Source organism: Heptranchias perlo, chromosome 20, assembly GCF_035084215.1.
Source record: "Heptranchias perlo isolate sHepPer1 chromosome 20, sHepPer1.hap1, whole genome shotgun sequence".
Taxonomy (NCBI): Eukaryota; Metazoa; Chordata; class Chondrichthyes; order Hexanchiformes; family Hexanchidae; genus Heptranchias; species Heptranchias perlo.
In genome coordinates, this window is record NC_090344.1 from 7,304,168 (window position 1) to 7,319,433 (window position 15,266).

The following is a 15,266-nucleotide window of genomic DNA, read 5'->3' on the forward strand; positions in this document are numbered from 1 at the left end:
AATTTCCAAATTTCCCCACATTGTACTCCATCTGCCACCTTCTTGATAATCTTAAAATTAGAGCTAGGTCATTTAAGAGCAAAACAAAGTGGAAATTGCAAACTCACTTCCCCAAAAGGCTGTGGATGCTGGGGCTCGATTGAAACTTTCAAAATTGAGATTGATAGATTTGTGTTGTTTGAGGGTTGCAAGGGATATGGAACAAAGGCGAGTAAATGGAGTTGTGGTACAGATTAGTCCTGATCCAACTGAATGGTGGAGTTGGCTTCAGGGGCTAAATGGCGAATTCCTGTTCCTGAACCCAGTCACTGACACCAATCACCTCCATTCTGAAAAAAACACCACAGTCACTGACATTAATCTTAACCTGTCTGATACAAACCAACCCCCATACTCACTGACACCCATCTCACTGAATGGTGGAACAGGCTTGAGGGGCTGAATGGCCTACTCCTGTTCCTAATGTTCCTATATCACACTTAAGTTGCTAACATTCCTCTTCACAGTTCTTAATGCTCCCTATCTTGGTGTCCTCAGGAAATGTTGATCTTATGCCCTTGTACCTAAGCCCAGGTCATTGCTCTGTGTTGAGAAGACCAATGGTCCCAACACTGCCCCTGGGGGACACCACCGTTTACATCCCCACAGTCTGAAAAACATCCATTAACCACTACTCTGCCCTTTATCCAACTTCCCATCCACACTGACCCACTCCCTTTAATACCGTGAGCTTTAATCTTATCAACAAGCCTCCTGTCCGGCATCTTCTCAAACACTTTTTAACAATCCATCTTCACAACATCCATTGCATTTTATCCCTACACTGTGTTATTTCCTCCAATAATCCCTGCTGTCTGTCCTGAATTAATCCATTTTAGAACAAAAGTTGAAATCTTTGCTCCACCCACACGGTTCCATCTGTTTAAAGCCACAACAGAAAGGGCCAGTTTTCCCCTCGAGTTTGACATCAATCAGGTTTAAAAATGATGTGGAGATGCCGGTTATGGACTGGGGTTGACAATTTGTAAACAATTTTACAACACCAAGTTATAGTCCAACAATTTTATTTCATAATCACAAGCTTTCGGAGGCGTCCTCCTTCCTCAGGTGAATGTGGAAATGAAATCCTCGGACATTTCGCATTTCTAAATCAGAGAACAATACCTGGTGATTACAGATCGTCTTTCCAACTGCCCGTTGCCAAGGCAATCAAAGTGTTCCGACAGAGAGGTGTTACCTACAGGGACACCGAATATACAAACAACCAAAAAGAAGAAAAAAACAGAGAGAGAGAGGCAGAAACATAGAAACATCCGGAAGGAAGAGAAAGACAGCAAATGACCCGTTATATTAAAAACAGATAACTTTTGTTCGCTGGTGGGGTTACGTGTAGCGTGACATGAACCCAAGATCCCAGTTGAGGCCGTCCTCATGGGTGCGGAACTTGGCTATCAATTTCTGCTCGACGATTTTGCGTTGTCGTGTGTCTTGAAGGCCGCCTTCGAGTACGCTTACCCGAAGGTCGGTGGCTGAATGTCCTTGACTGCTGAAGTGTTCACCGACTGGGAGGGAACCCTCCTGTCTGGCGATTGTTGCACGGTGTCTGTTCATCCGTTGTCACAGCGTCTGCATGGTCTCGCCAATGTACCAGGCTCTGGGGCATCCTTTCCTGCAACGTATGAGGTAGACAACGTTGGGCGAGTCACAGGAGTATGAACCATGCACCTGGTGGGTGGTGTCCTCTCGTGTGATGGTGGTATCTGTGTCGATGATCTGGCATGTCTTGCAGAGGTTACCGTGGCAGGCTGTTCTCCTGAAAGCTGGGTAATTTGCTGCGAACGATGGTCTGTTTGAGGTTGGGTTGCTGTTTAAAGGCGAGTAGTGGAGTTGTGGGGATGGCCATAGCGAGGTGTTCGTCGTCATTGATGACATGTTGAAGGCTGCGGCGAACATGGCGTAGTTTCTCCGCTCCGGGGAAGGACTGGACGACGAAGGGTACTCTGTTGGTTGCATCCCGTGTTAGTCTTCTGAGGAGGTCGACGCGATTTTTCGCTGTGGCCCGTCGGAACTGTTGATCGATGAGTCGAGCATCATATTCCGTTCTTACTAGGGCGTCTTTCAGCGTCTGTAGTTGTCCATCGCGTTCCTCCTCGTCTGAGCAGACCCTGTGTATTCGCAGGGCCTGTCCATAGGGGATGGCCTCTTTGACATGGTTAGGGTGGAAGCTGGAAAGGTGGAGCATCGTGAGGCTGTCCGTGGGCTTGCGGTAGAGTGAGGTGCTGAGGTGCCCGTCTTTAATGGAGATTCGTGTGTCCAAGAAAGAAGCTGATTCTGAGGAGTAGTCCATGGTGAGCTTGATGGTGGGATGGAATTTGTTGATGTTATCGTGTAGTCTCTTCAGTGATTCTTCGCCGTGGGTCCATAGAAAGAAAATGTCGTCGATGTATCTGGTGTATAGTGTTGGTTGGAGGTCCTGTGCAGTGAAGAAGTCCTGCTCGAACTTGTGCATGAAAATGTTGGCGTATTGGGGTGCGAATTTGGTCCCCATGGCTGTTCCGTGTGTTTGGGTAAAGAACTGGTTATCGAAGGTGAAGACATTGTTATCCAGGATGAAGCGGATGAGTTGTAGGATGGCGTCTGGGGATTGGCTGTTGTTGGTGTTGAGTATTGATGCTGTCGCAGCGATGCCGTCATCGTGGGGGATACTGGTGTATAGTGCCGAGACGTCCATCGTGGTGAGAAGTGTTCCTGGTTCAACTGGTCTGTGGGTACTGAGTTTTTGTAGGAAGTCTGTAGTGTCGCGACAGAACTGTGGGTTCCCTGTACGATGGGTTTCAAGATGCCCTCGATGTATCCAGAGAAGTTCTCACACAGGGATCCGATAGGACGTCCGGGTGTGTTGGCTTTGTGTATCTTTGGGAGGCAGTAGAAGTCTCCCACTCTGGGAGTACGTGGGATGAGAGCGTGCAGGATGCTTTGAAGGTCAGGACCTCTCTGGATACATTGAGGGCATCCTGAAACCCATCGTACAGGGAACCCCCAGCTTCTGTCGCGAAACTACAGACTTCCTACAAAAACTCAGTACCCACGGACCTGTTGAACCAGGAACACTTCTCACCACGATGGACGTCTCGACACTCTACACCAGTATCCCCCACGATGACGGCATCGCTGCGACAGCATCAATACTCAACACCAACAACAGCCAATCCCCAGACGCCATCCTACAACTCATCCGCTTCATCCTGGATCACAATGTCTTCACCTTCGATAACCAGTTCTTTCCCCAAACACACGGAACAGCCATGGGGACCAAATCCGCACCCCAATACGCCAACATTTTCATGCACAAGTTCGAGCAGGACTTCTTCACTGCACAGGACCTCCAACCAACACTATACACCAGATACATCGACGACATTTTCTTTCTATGGACCCACGGTGAGGAATCACTGAAGAGACTACACGATAACATCAACAAATTCCATCCCACCATCAAGCTCACCATGGACTACTCCTCAGAATCAGCTTCTTTCTTGGACACACGAATCTCCATTAAAGACGGGCACCTCAGCACCTCACTCTACCGCAAGCCCACGGACAACCTCACGATGCTCCACTTTTCCAGCTTCCACCCTAACCACGTCAAAGAGGCCATCCCCTATGGACAGGCCCTGCGAATACACAGGGTCTGCTCAGACGAGGAGGAACGCGATGGACACCTACAGACGCTGAAAGACGCCCTAGTAAGAACGGGATATGACGCTCGACTCATCGATCGACAGTTCCGACGGGCCACAGCGAAAAATTGCATAGACCTCCTCAGAAGACTAACACGGGACGCAACCAACAGAGTACCCTTTGTCGTCCAGTACTTCCCCGGAGCGGAGAAACTACGCCATGTTCTCTGCAGCCTTCAACATGTCATCAATGAGGACAAACACCTCACTATGGCCATCCCCACACCTCCACTACTCGCCTTTAAACAGCCACCCAACCTCAAACAGACCATCGTTCGCAGCAAATTACCCAGCTTTCAGGAGAACAGCGTCCGCGACACCACACAACCCTGCCACGGTAACCTCTGCAAGACATGCCAGATCATCGACACAGATACCACCATCACACGAGAGGACACCACCCACCAGGTGCACGGTTCATACAACCTGTGACTCGGCCAACGTTGTCTACCTCATACGTTGCAGGAAAGGATGCCCCAGAGCATGGTACATTGGCGAGACCATGCAGACGCTGCGATAATGGATGAACGGACACTGCACAACAATCGCCAGACAGGAGGGTTCCCTCCCAGCCGGGGAACATTTTAGCAGTCAAGGACATTCAGCCACCAACCTTCGGGTAAGCGTACTCCAAGGCGGCCTTCGAGACACACGACAACGCAAAATCGTCGAGCAGAAATTGATAGCCAAGTTCCGCACCGATGGGGACGGCCTCAACCGGGATCTTGGGTTCATGTCACACTACACGTAACCCCACCAGCGAACAAATGTTATCTGTTTTTAATATAACGGGTCATTTGCTGTCTTTCTCTTCCTTCCGGATGTTTCTATGTTTCTGCCTCTCTCTCTCTGTTTTTTTTTTTTTGTTGTTGTTTGTACATTTGGTGGCCCTGTAGGTAACACCTCTCTGTCTGAACACTTTGATTGCCTTGGCAACGGGACCTCCTCAGAAGACTAACACGGGAAGCAACCAACAGAGTACCCTTCGTCGTCCAATACTTCCCCGGTGCCGAGAAACTACGCCATGTTCTCCGCAGCCTTCAACATGTCATCAATGATGACGAATACCTCGCTATGGCCATCCCCACACCTCCACTAATCGCCTTTAAACAGCCACCCAACCTCAAACAAACCATCGTTCGCAGAAAATTATCCAGCTTTCAAGAGAACAGCGTCCACGACACCACACAACACTGCCACGGTAACCTCTGCAAGACATGCCAGATCATCGACACAGATACCACCATCACACGAGAGGACACCACTCACCAGGTGCACGGTTCATACTCCTGTGACTCGGCCAACGTTGTCTAACCTCATACATTGCAGGAAAGGATGCCCCAGAGCATGGTACATTGGCGAGACCATGCAGACGCTGCGACAACGGATGAACGGACACCGCGCAACAATCGCCAAACAGGAGGGTTCTCTCCCTGTCGGGGAACACTTCAGCAGTCATGGACATTCAGCCACCGACCTTCGGGTAAGCGTACTCCAAGGCGGCCTTCGAGACACACGACAACGCAAAATCGTCCAGCAGAAATTAATAGCCAAGTTCCGCACCCATGAGGACGGCCTCAACCGGGATCTTGGGTTCATGTCACACTACACGTAACCCCACCAGCGAACAAATGTTATCTGTTTTTAATATAACGGGTCATTGACTGTCTTCGTTCTGTCTCTCTCTCTTTTTTTGGGGGGGGGGGTTGTACATTCAGTGGCCTTTTAGATGACACCTTTCTGTCTGCTCACTGTGATTGCCTTGGCAACGGGCAGGAATCACCAGGCATTGTTCTGTGATTTTAAAATGCGAAGGATTCGAAATTGTCACTTCCACAAATAGGAATCGAAAACGAGATTGGGTGGACAGAAGCGGTTGGAAAGGATAGCCGATCGGCTGAAGACTATGGTGAAATTTTAGACCGGCTGCATGGCTTTCTAGCAAGCGGCTCGTTGGTCTAGGGGTATGATTCTCGCTTTGGGCGTTTTTCTAATGGAATATGCGAGAGGTCCCGGGTTCAAATCCCGGACAAGCCCTGTTATCTCACTGCTTTTTAGTGAAAAGTCACCAATTGGATTCTGACATCTTTGCAGTTGTTCGAATTGAATTATATTTGAGCTCCAGAGGACAAAGTGCAGAAGTTTCCAAGGCGCAACACACACGGAGTAAATAAAATGTCTCAAGATGATGTGGAGATTGAAGCTGAATGTGAATTTACCCCAATTTAGGCGGTCTCATTGATATTAGATGACGGGATCGAGAACCACATATCCAAGTTTGCCGATGACACAAAGATAGACAGAATTATAAGCAGTGTGGATGGAAGAATGAGATTACAGAGAGATATTACTAGATTAAGTGAATGGGCAAAACTGCGGCAAATGGATTTCAACGTAAGCACGTTTGAGGCCGTCCACTTTGGACCTCAAAAAGATAGATCAGAAAACATATTAATGGATGTTGCTCCAAAAAATTGACCTCATGACATTTTGTGTGGAGTCGCTTGTTTCTCAAGTCTGCCAAACTTTTAAAAGTTACCAAAATATTGCAATAGGAACCTTATGGCCCGTACAGGGATCGAACCCGCGACCTTGGCGTTATTAGCACCACGCTCTAACCAACTGAGCTAACCGGCCATGTATACATCTTAGCTTTATGGGCTTACCCGCGTGTTGGGTAGTTTGTGTTTATTTTTACACCAGCTGACAGGGTTTTACAACGAATATTGAATAAACCACATCCCTTAAACATTGTTACTTGTTTCTGTATATACTGTCGAGGATGTTGATCAAAATTAACAAACAATGAGCACTTTAATGTAACAAATTAAATTCCGATCAATATTATTTTACTAACAATGAACAGCCCATCCATAAAACACTGCCCCGCTATAAAACCTGTGGGCAGGACCCTGAGCTGTCTGTCTGTCTATCTGTCTGTTTATCGGTCTGATTGGGTCTCGGCCTTATTCTCAGGCCAGGCTTTTTGTTTGCTGGCTGCAGGCCTCGCTCCCCGACTGACTGAACAACTACCGGGCCGTGTGTCAGAATCAATGACTGTGACTGACTGTCTGCCCATTTATGGCCACATTTCTGAGTTCCTGCCATCGCTCTGTGTCGCAGGCCTGTCTCTGTCCCTTAGGATCACAACACACCCACAAGCTTCACGACTGAACGCAGGTTTGGTCAGTCTGTCCTCGCAGGTCCTTCGGAAGCTAATGATTTTGAACTGAATTATTTTTCCTGAGTGACTTGTGAAGTTTGGTTCAGTGATATGTTTGCGAAAGAGAACGGAGGAAATAGTTAGTGTGCAACTCGACATTTCTCTACATCGGAATAGAAAACGTGATTGGATGGATAGAAGAGGTCTGAAAGGATGGCCGATCGGCTGTGGGTGGCACCGAATTCTGCAGTGGCTGCAGTGGTTCATTACCGGTAATGAAAATGAGGTAATATACTACCACAAGCTGCCGGTGAAAATCATTCAATTTCCCAAACTTGACCCACCGAATCAAATGAAGCTCCTGGGAAAGCTACAAGACAACGCCGGTCTATCGGGCATCGTTTGAAGCAACTGGCAGTTTAAAGTGGCATCTACAGCCATGCAAGTACTGCCATGTGCCGCTGCGATCGCCGAGTGGTTGAAGCGTTAAATTCAAGATCAAATGGAGTTTTCCTTCGCAGGTTTGATTTCTGCTCGCTGAATTATTGTTTAAAGATCCGTTCAATGCTCAAATGAATGAACTGGATCTAACTCACTTCATTTATCTCTCTCAGAGCATGAGAGATGCTCGAGCGTGGCCGGCGCTTTTAATTGGGTGCCCAACGTACTCTTGCAAAATTCAAATACACAAGAAATAATCTTGCCCAATCTGCAACTAAAATTCTGCTACTTTGCAGAACCACCCATTTATAAGCGACTTTATTCAGATGAATCTCACTATCTCTCCTTGTCTCTTGTCTCGATGTTGTCCCCTGATGGACTTCTCAGGCTTCCTGGAACGGTAAAGGCTGATCTAACCTGCAACACCAGCAGGGAAAGGTAAAGGAAAAAAAAGACTGAGACGGTCGGAAAAGTAAAGGTGCAACCCAGCTGATAAATTCGTAGCTAATGTCTCCACATTTTTGTCTCTTCGCCCTCACAGTGAAAGGAAACAGCAATGTGAGTAAAATATGCTTATGGTAGCTTGTATACTCTGACGATGCCGAGACAGATGCCAATGTAGCTTCAGATTAACTAATTCTGAAAAGTATTATTTGAAAAAACAAGTCGTACATTGTAAACGAATTTAGTAAAGAGAGGCTAATATTGGTGACTGGAAATAGGTCGTGTACAACTTGATATTGCTGTATTTTGGAACAGAAAACGAGATTGGGTGGACAGAAGCGGTTGGAAAGGATAGCCGATCGGCTGAAGACTATGGTGAAATTTTAGACCGGCTGCAGGGCTTTCTAGCAAGCGGCTCGTTGGTCTAGGGGTATGATTCTCGCTTTGGGCGTTTTTCTAATGGAATATGCGAGAGGTCCCGGGTTCAAATCCCGGACGAGCCCTGTTATCTCACTGCTTTTTAGTGAAAAGTCACCAATTGGATTCTGACATCTTTGCAGTTGTTCGAATTGAATTATATTTGAGCTCCAGAGGACAAAGTGCAGAAGTTTCCAAGGCGCAACACACACGGAGCAAATAAAATGTCTCAAGATGATGTGGAGATTGAAGCTGAATATGAATTTACCCCAATTTAGGCGGTCTCATTGATATTAGATGACGGGATCGAGAACCACATATCCAAGTTTGCCGATGACACAAAGATGGACAGAATTATAAGCAGTTTGGATGGAAGAATGAGATTACAGAGAGATATCACTAGATTAAGTGCATGGGCAAAACTGCGGCAAATGGATTTCAACGTAAGCAAGTTTGAGGCTGTCCACTTTGGACCTCAAAATGATAGATCAGAAAACATATTAATGGATGTTACTCCAAAAAATTTACCTCATGACATTTTGTGTGGATTCGGTTGTTTCGAAAGTCTGCTAAACTTTTAAAAGTTACAAAAATATTGCAATAGGAACCTTATGGCCCGTACGGGGATCGATCCCGCGACTTTGGCGTTATTATCAGCAAGCTCTAACCAACTGAGCTAACCGGCCATGTATACATTTTAGCTTTATGGGCTTACCCACGTGTTGGGCAGTTTGTGTTTATTTTTACAGCGGCTGACAGGGTTTTTGGACGAATGTTGATGACACCACATCCCTTGAACATTGTTACTTGTTTCTGTACACATTGTCGAGGATGTAGATCAAAATTAACAAACAAAGAGCACTTTAATGTAACAAATTAAATTCCGATCAATATTATTTTACGAACAATGAACAGCCCATCCATAAAACACTGCCCCGCTATAAAACCTGTGGGCAGGACCCTGAGCGACTGTGAAAATGATATCACCGCAACGTGATTCGATCACGCTGCGTTTTGACGTTGAGTCAGATGTCTGTCTGTCTATATGTCTGTCTGTTTATCCGTCTGATTGGGTCTCTGCCTTATTCTCAGGCCAGGCTTTTTGTTTGCTGGCTGCAGGCCTCGCTCCCCGACTGACTGAACAACTACCGGGCCGTGTGTCAGAATCAATGACTGTGACTGACTGTCTGCCCATTTATGGCCACATTTCTGAGTTCCTGCCATCGCTCTGTGTCGCAGGCCTGTCTCTGTCCCTTCGGATCACAACACACCCACAAGCTTCACGACTGAACGCAGGTTTGGTCAGTCTGTCCTCGCAGGTCCTTCGGAAGCTAATGATTTTGAACTGAATTATTTTTCCTCAGTGACTTGTGAAGCTTTGTTCAGTGATATGTTTGCGAAAGAGAACGGAGGAAACAGTTAGTGTGCAACTCGACATTTCTCTACATCGGAATAGAAAACATGATTGGATGGATAGAAGAGGTCTGAAAGGATGGCCGATCGGCTGTGGGTGGCACCGAATTCTGCAGTGGCTGCAGTGGTTCATTACCGGTAATGAAAATGAGGTAATATACTACCACAAGCTGCCGCTGAAAATCATTCAATTTCCCAAACTTGACCCACCGAATCAAATGAAGCTCCTGGGAAAGCTACAAGACAACGCCGGTCTATCGGGCATCGTTTGAAGCAACTGGCAGTTTAAAGTGGCATCTACAGCCATGTAAGTACTGCCATGTGCCGCTGCGATCGCCGAGTGGTTGAAGCGTTAAATTCAAGATCAAATGGAGTTTTCCTTCGCAGGTTTGATTTCTGCTCGCTGAATTATTGTTTAAAGATCCGTTCAATGCTCAAATGAATGAACTGGATGTAACTCACTTCATTTATCTCTCTCAGAGCATGAGAGATACTCGAGCGTGGCCGGCGCTTTTAATTGGGTGCCCAATGTACTCTTGCAAAATTCAAATACACAAGAAAGAATCTTGCCCAATCTGCAACTAAAATTCTGCTACTTTGCAGAACCACCCATTTATAAGCGACTTTATTCAGATGAATCTCACTATCTCTCCTTGTCTCTTGTCTCGATGTTGTCCCCTGATGGACTTCTCAGGCTTCCTGGAACGGTAAAGGCTGATCGAACCTGCAACACCAGCAGGGAAAGGTAAAGGAAAAAAAAGATTGAGACGGTCGGAAAAGTAAAGGTGCAACCCAGCTGATAAATTCGTAGCTAATGTCTCCACATTTTTGTCTCTTCGCCCTCACAGTGAAAGGAAACAGCAATGTGAGTAAAATATACTTATGGTAGCTTGTATACTCTGACCATGCCGAGACAGATGCCAATGTAGCTTCAGATTAACTATTTCTGAAAAGTATTATTTGAGAAACAAGTCGTACATTGTAAACGAATTTAGTAAAGAGAGGCTAATATTGGTGACTGGAAATAGGTAGTGTACAACTTGATATTGCTGCAAATAGGAATAGAAAACGAGATTGGGTGGACAGAAGCGGTTGGAAAGGATCGCCGATCGGCTGAAGACTATGGTGAAATTTTAGACCGGCTGCAGGGCATTTTCGCAAGCGGCTCGTTGGTCTAGGGGTATGATTCTCGCTTTGGGCGTTTTTCTAATGGAATATGCGAGAGGTCCCGGGTTCAAATCCCGGACGAGCCCTGTTATCTCACTGCTTTTTAGTGAAAAGTCACCAATTGGATTCTGACATCTTTGCAGTTGTTCGAATTGAATTATATTTGAGCTCCAGAGGACAAAGTGCAGAAGTTTCCAAGGCGCAACACACACGGAGCAAATAAAATGTCTCAAGATGATGTGGAGATTGAAGCTGAATGTGAATTTACCCCAATTTAGGCGGTCTCATTGATATTAGATGACGGGATCGAGAACCACATATCCAAGTTTGCCGATGACACAAAGATAGACAGAATTATAAGCAGTTTGGATGGAAGAATGAGATTACAGAGAGATATCACTAGATTAAGTGCATGGGCAAAACTGCGGCAAATGGATTTCAACGTAAGCAAGTTTGAGGCCGTCCACTTTGGACCTCAAAAAGATAGATCAGAAAACATATTAATGGATGTCACTCCAAAAAATTGACCACATGACATTTTGTGTGGATTCGCTTGTTTCTCAAGTCTGCCAAACTTTTAAAAGTTACCAAAATATTGCAATAGGAACCTTATGGCCCGTACGGGGATCGAACCCGGGACCTTGGCGTTATTAGCACCACGCTCTAACCAACTGAGCTAACCGGCCATGTATACATCTTAGCTTTATGGACTTACCCGCGTGTTGAGTAGTTTGTGTTTATTTTTACACCGTCTGACAGGGTTTTGCAACGAATATTGAATAAATCACATCCCTTAAACATTGTTACTTATTTCTGTATATACTGTCGAGGATGTAGATCAAAATTAACAAACAAAGAGCACTTTAATGTAACAAATTAAATTCCGATCAATAGTATTTTACTAACAATGAACAGCCCATCCATAAAACACTGCCCCGCTATAAAACCTGTGGGCAGGACCCTGAGCTGCTGTGAAAATGATATCACCGCAACGTGATTCGATCACGCTGCGTTTTGACGTTGAGTCAGATGTCTGTCTGTCTATCTGTCTGTCTGTCTATCCGTCTGATTGGGTCTCTGCCTTATTCTCAGGCCAGGCTTTTTGTTTGCTGGCTGCAGGCCTCGCTCCCCGACTGACTGAACAACTGCCGGGCCGTGTGTCAGAATCAATGACTGTGACTGACTGTCTGCCCATTTATGGCCACATTTCTGAGTTCCTGCCATCGCTCTGTGTCGCAGGCCTGTCTCTGTCCCTTAGGATCACAACACACCCACAAGCTTCACGACTGAATGCAGGTTTGGTCAGTCTGTCCTCGCAGGTCCTTCGGAAGCTAATGATTTTGAACTGAATTATTTTTCCTGAGTGACTTGTGAAGTTTTGTTCAGTGATCTGTTTGCGAAAGAGAACGGAGGAAATATTTAGCGTGCAACTCGACATTTCTCTCCATCGGAATAGAAAACGTGATTGGATGGATAGAGGAGGTCTGAAAGGATGGCCGATCGGCTGTGGGTGGCACCGAATTCTGCAGTGGCTGCAGTGGTTCATTACCGGTAATGAAAATGAGGTAATATACTACCACAAGCTGCCGGTGAAAATCATTCAATTTCCCAAACTTGACCCACCGAATCAAATGAAGCTCCTGGGAAAGCTACAAGACAACGCCGGTCCATCGGGCATCGTTTGAAGCAACTGGCAGTTTAAAGTGGCATCTACAGCCATGCAAGTACTGCCATGTGCCGCTGCAATCGCCGAGTGGTTGAAGCGTTAAATTCAAGATCAAATGGAGTTTTCCTTCGCAGGTTTGATTTCTGCTCGCTGAATTATTGTTTAAAGATCCGTTCAATGCTCAAATGAATGAACTGGATCTAACTCACTTCATTTATCTCTCTAAGAGCATGAGAGATCCTCGAGCGTGGCCGGCGCTTTTAATTGGGTGCCCAATGTACTCTTGCAAAATTCAAATACACAAGAAAGAATCTTGCCCAATCTGCAACTAAAATTCTGCTACTTTGCAGAACCACCCATTTATAAGCGACTTTATATACATGAATCTCTCTGTCTCTCCTTGTCTCTTGTCTCCATGTTGTCCCCTGATGGACTTCTCAGGCTTCCTGGAACGGTAATGGCTGATCGAACCTGCAACACCAGCAGGGAAAGGTGAAGGAAAAAAAGACTGAGACGGTCGGAAAAGTAAAGGTGCAACCCAGCTGATAAATTCGTAGCTAATGTCTCCATATTTTTGTCTCTTCGCCCTCACAGTGAAAGAAAACAGCAATGTGAGTAAAATATACTTATGGGAGCTTGTATACTCTGACGATGCCGAGACAGATGCCAATGTAGCTTCAGATTTACTAATTCTGAAAAGTATTATTTGAAAAAACAAGTCGTACATTGTAAACGAATTATTAACGAGAGGCTAATATTGGTGACTGGAAATAGGTAGTGTACAACTTGATATTGCTGTATATAGGAATAGAAAACGAGATTGGGTGGACAGAAGCGGTTGGAAAGGATTGCCGATCGGCTGAAGACTATGGTGAAATTTTAGACCGGCTGCAGAGCTTTCTAGCAAGCGGCTCGTTGGTCTAGGGGTATGATTCTCGCTTAGGGCGTTTTTCTAATAGAATATGCGAGAGGTCCCGGGTTCAAGTCCCGGACGAGCCCTGTTATCTCACTGCTTTTCAGTGAAAAGTCAACAATTGGATTCTGACATCTTTGCAGTTGTTCGAATTGAATTTTTTTTGAGCTCCAGAGGACAAAGTGCAGAAGTTTCCAAGGCGCAACACACACGGAGTAAATAAAATGTCTCAAGATGATGTGGAGATTGAAGCTGAATGTGAATTTACCCCAATTTAGGCGGTCTCATTGATATTAGATGACGGGATCGAGAACCACACATCCAAGTTTGCCGATGACACAAAGATGGACAGAATTATAAGCAGTGTGGATGGAAGAATGAGATTACAGAGAGATATTACTAGATTAAGTGAATGGGCAAAACTGCGGCAAATGGATTTCAACGTAAGCAAGTTTGAGTCCGTCCACTTTGGACCTCAAAAAGTTAGATCAGAAAACATATGAATGGATGTTACTTCAAAAGATTGACCTCATGACATTTTGTGTGGATTCGCTTGTTTCGAAAGTCTGCCAAACTTTTAAAAGTTACCAAAATATTGCAATGGGAACCTTACGGCCAGTCCGTGGATCGAACTCGCGACCTTGGCGTTATTAGCACCACGCTCTAACCAACTCAGCTAACCGGCTATGTATACATCTTAGCTTTATGGGCTTTCTCACTTGTTGGGTAGTTTGTGTTTATTTTTACACCGGCTGACAGGGCTTTTGAACGAATATTGAATAAGCCACATGCCTTAAACATTTTTACTTGTTTCTGCATACATTGTCGAGGATGTAAATCAAAATTGACAAACAAAGAGCACTTTAATATAACAAATTAAATTCTGATAAAATATTATTTTACGAACAATGAACAGCCGATCCAGACAACACTGCCCCGCGATAAAACCTGTGAAAATGATATCACCCCAACGTGATTCGATCACGCTGCGTTTTGACGTTGAGTCAGATGTCTGTCTGTCAATCTGTCTGTCTGTTTATCCGTCTGATTGGGTCTCTGTCTTATTCTCAGGCTTTTTGTTTGCTGGCTGCAGGCCTCGCTCCCCGACTGACTGAACAACGACCGGGCTGTGTGTCGGAATCAATGACTGTGACTGACTGTCTGCCCACAAAGAGCCCTGAATGGCCACATTTCTGAGTTCCTGCCTTCGCCCTTTGTCACAGGCCTGTCTCTCTCCCTTCGGGTGAGAACACACCCACAAGCTTCACGACTGAACGCAGGTTTGGTCAGCCTGTCCTCGCAGGTCCTTCGGAAGCTAATGATGTTGAACTGAATTATTTTTCCTGGGTGACTTGTGAAGTTTTGTTCAGTGATATGTTTGCGAAAGAGAACGGAGGTCATAATTAGTGTGCAACTCGACATTTCTCTTCATCGGAATAGAAAACGTGATTGGATGGATCGAAGAGATCTTAAAGGATAACCGATCGGCTGCGGCTGGTATTTAATTGTGCAGTGGCTGCAGTGGTTTATTACCGGTGGTTTGTTACCGGTGGCTTGTTCGGCTTGGGGTCTGATTCTCGCTTTGGAATATTTGACGATTGATTCTGAGCGAGGTCCAGTTTTTCAATGTTGTTTGAAGCTCAAATAAATGTGAACCAGATTAAACCAACCACATTTCTCTCCTTCAAACAGATACTTCAGCGGACGAGTGTCCAATAGTCTCTTACAAGACATTTGAAGGAATCTCTCCCGAGCTCCATGTTAAATTCTTGCTCGTTCGCAGAACTTGATATCTGTTTCGATACTTTAATCTGTCTCTTGACTCTCTGTGTTTTCACCTCATGGACTTCTCAGGCTTTATTAAACGGCCAAGGATGATTGAATCTGCAGAGAAGTGTAAAG

General features: G+C 45.6%; 6 non-coding genes across 6 annotated transcripts; 4 read left to right on the forward strand and 2 right to left on the reverse strand.

The window, feature by feature from the left end:
* Positions 1-5,687: 5,687 nt before the first annotated feature.
* On the forward strand, positions 5,688-5,777 carry trnap-ugg (transfer RNA proline (anticodon UGG)). The gene is given in 2 exon segments: positions 5,688-5,723; positions 5,742-5,777. It is a non-coding gene; the product is annotated as a tRNA-Pro (tRNA).
* Positions 5,778-6,303: 526 nt separating this feature from the next.
* Positions 6,304-6,377, reverse strand: trnai-aau (transfer RNA isoleucine (anticodon AAU)). The gene has a single exon. It is a non-coding gene; the product is annotated as a tRNA-Ile (tRNA).
* Positions 6,378-8,201: 1,824 nt separating this feature from the next.
* On the forward strand, positions 8,202-8,291 carry trnap-ugg (transfer RNA proline (anticodon UGG)). Its single transcript is given in 2 exon segments — positions 8,202-8,237; positions 8,256-8,291. It is a non-coding gene; the product is annotated as a tRNA-Pro (tRNA).
* A 2,490-nt stretch (positions 8,292-10,781) lies between these two features.
* Positions 10,782-10,871, forward strand: trnap-ugg (transfer RNA proline (anticodon UGG)). Its single transcript is given in 2 exon segments — positions 10,782-10,817; positions 10,836-10,871. It is a non-coding gene; the product is annotated as a tRNA-Pro (tRNA).
* Positions 10,872-11,397: 526 nt separating this feature from the next.
* trnai-aau (transfer RNA isoleucine (anticodon AAU)) lies at positions 11,398-11,471 on the reverse strand. The gene has a single exon. It is a non-coding gene; the product is annotated as a tRNA-Ile (tRNA).
* A 1,889-nt stretch (positions 11,472-13,360) lies between these two features.
* Positions 13,361-13,450, forward strand: trnap-agg (transfer RNA proline (anticodon AGG)). The gene is given in 2 exon segments: positions 13,361-13,396; positions 13,415-13,450. It is a non-coding gene; the product is annotated as a tRNA-Pro (tRNA).
* Positions 13,451-15,266: the final 1,816 nt, after the last annotated feature.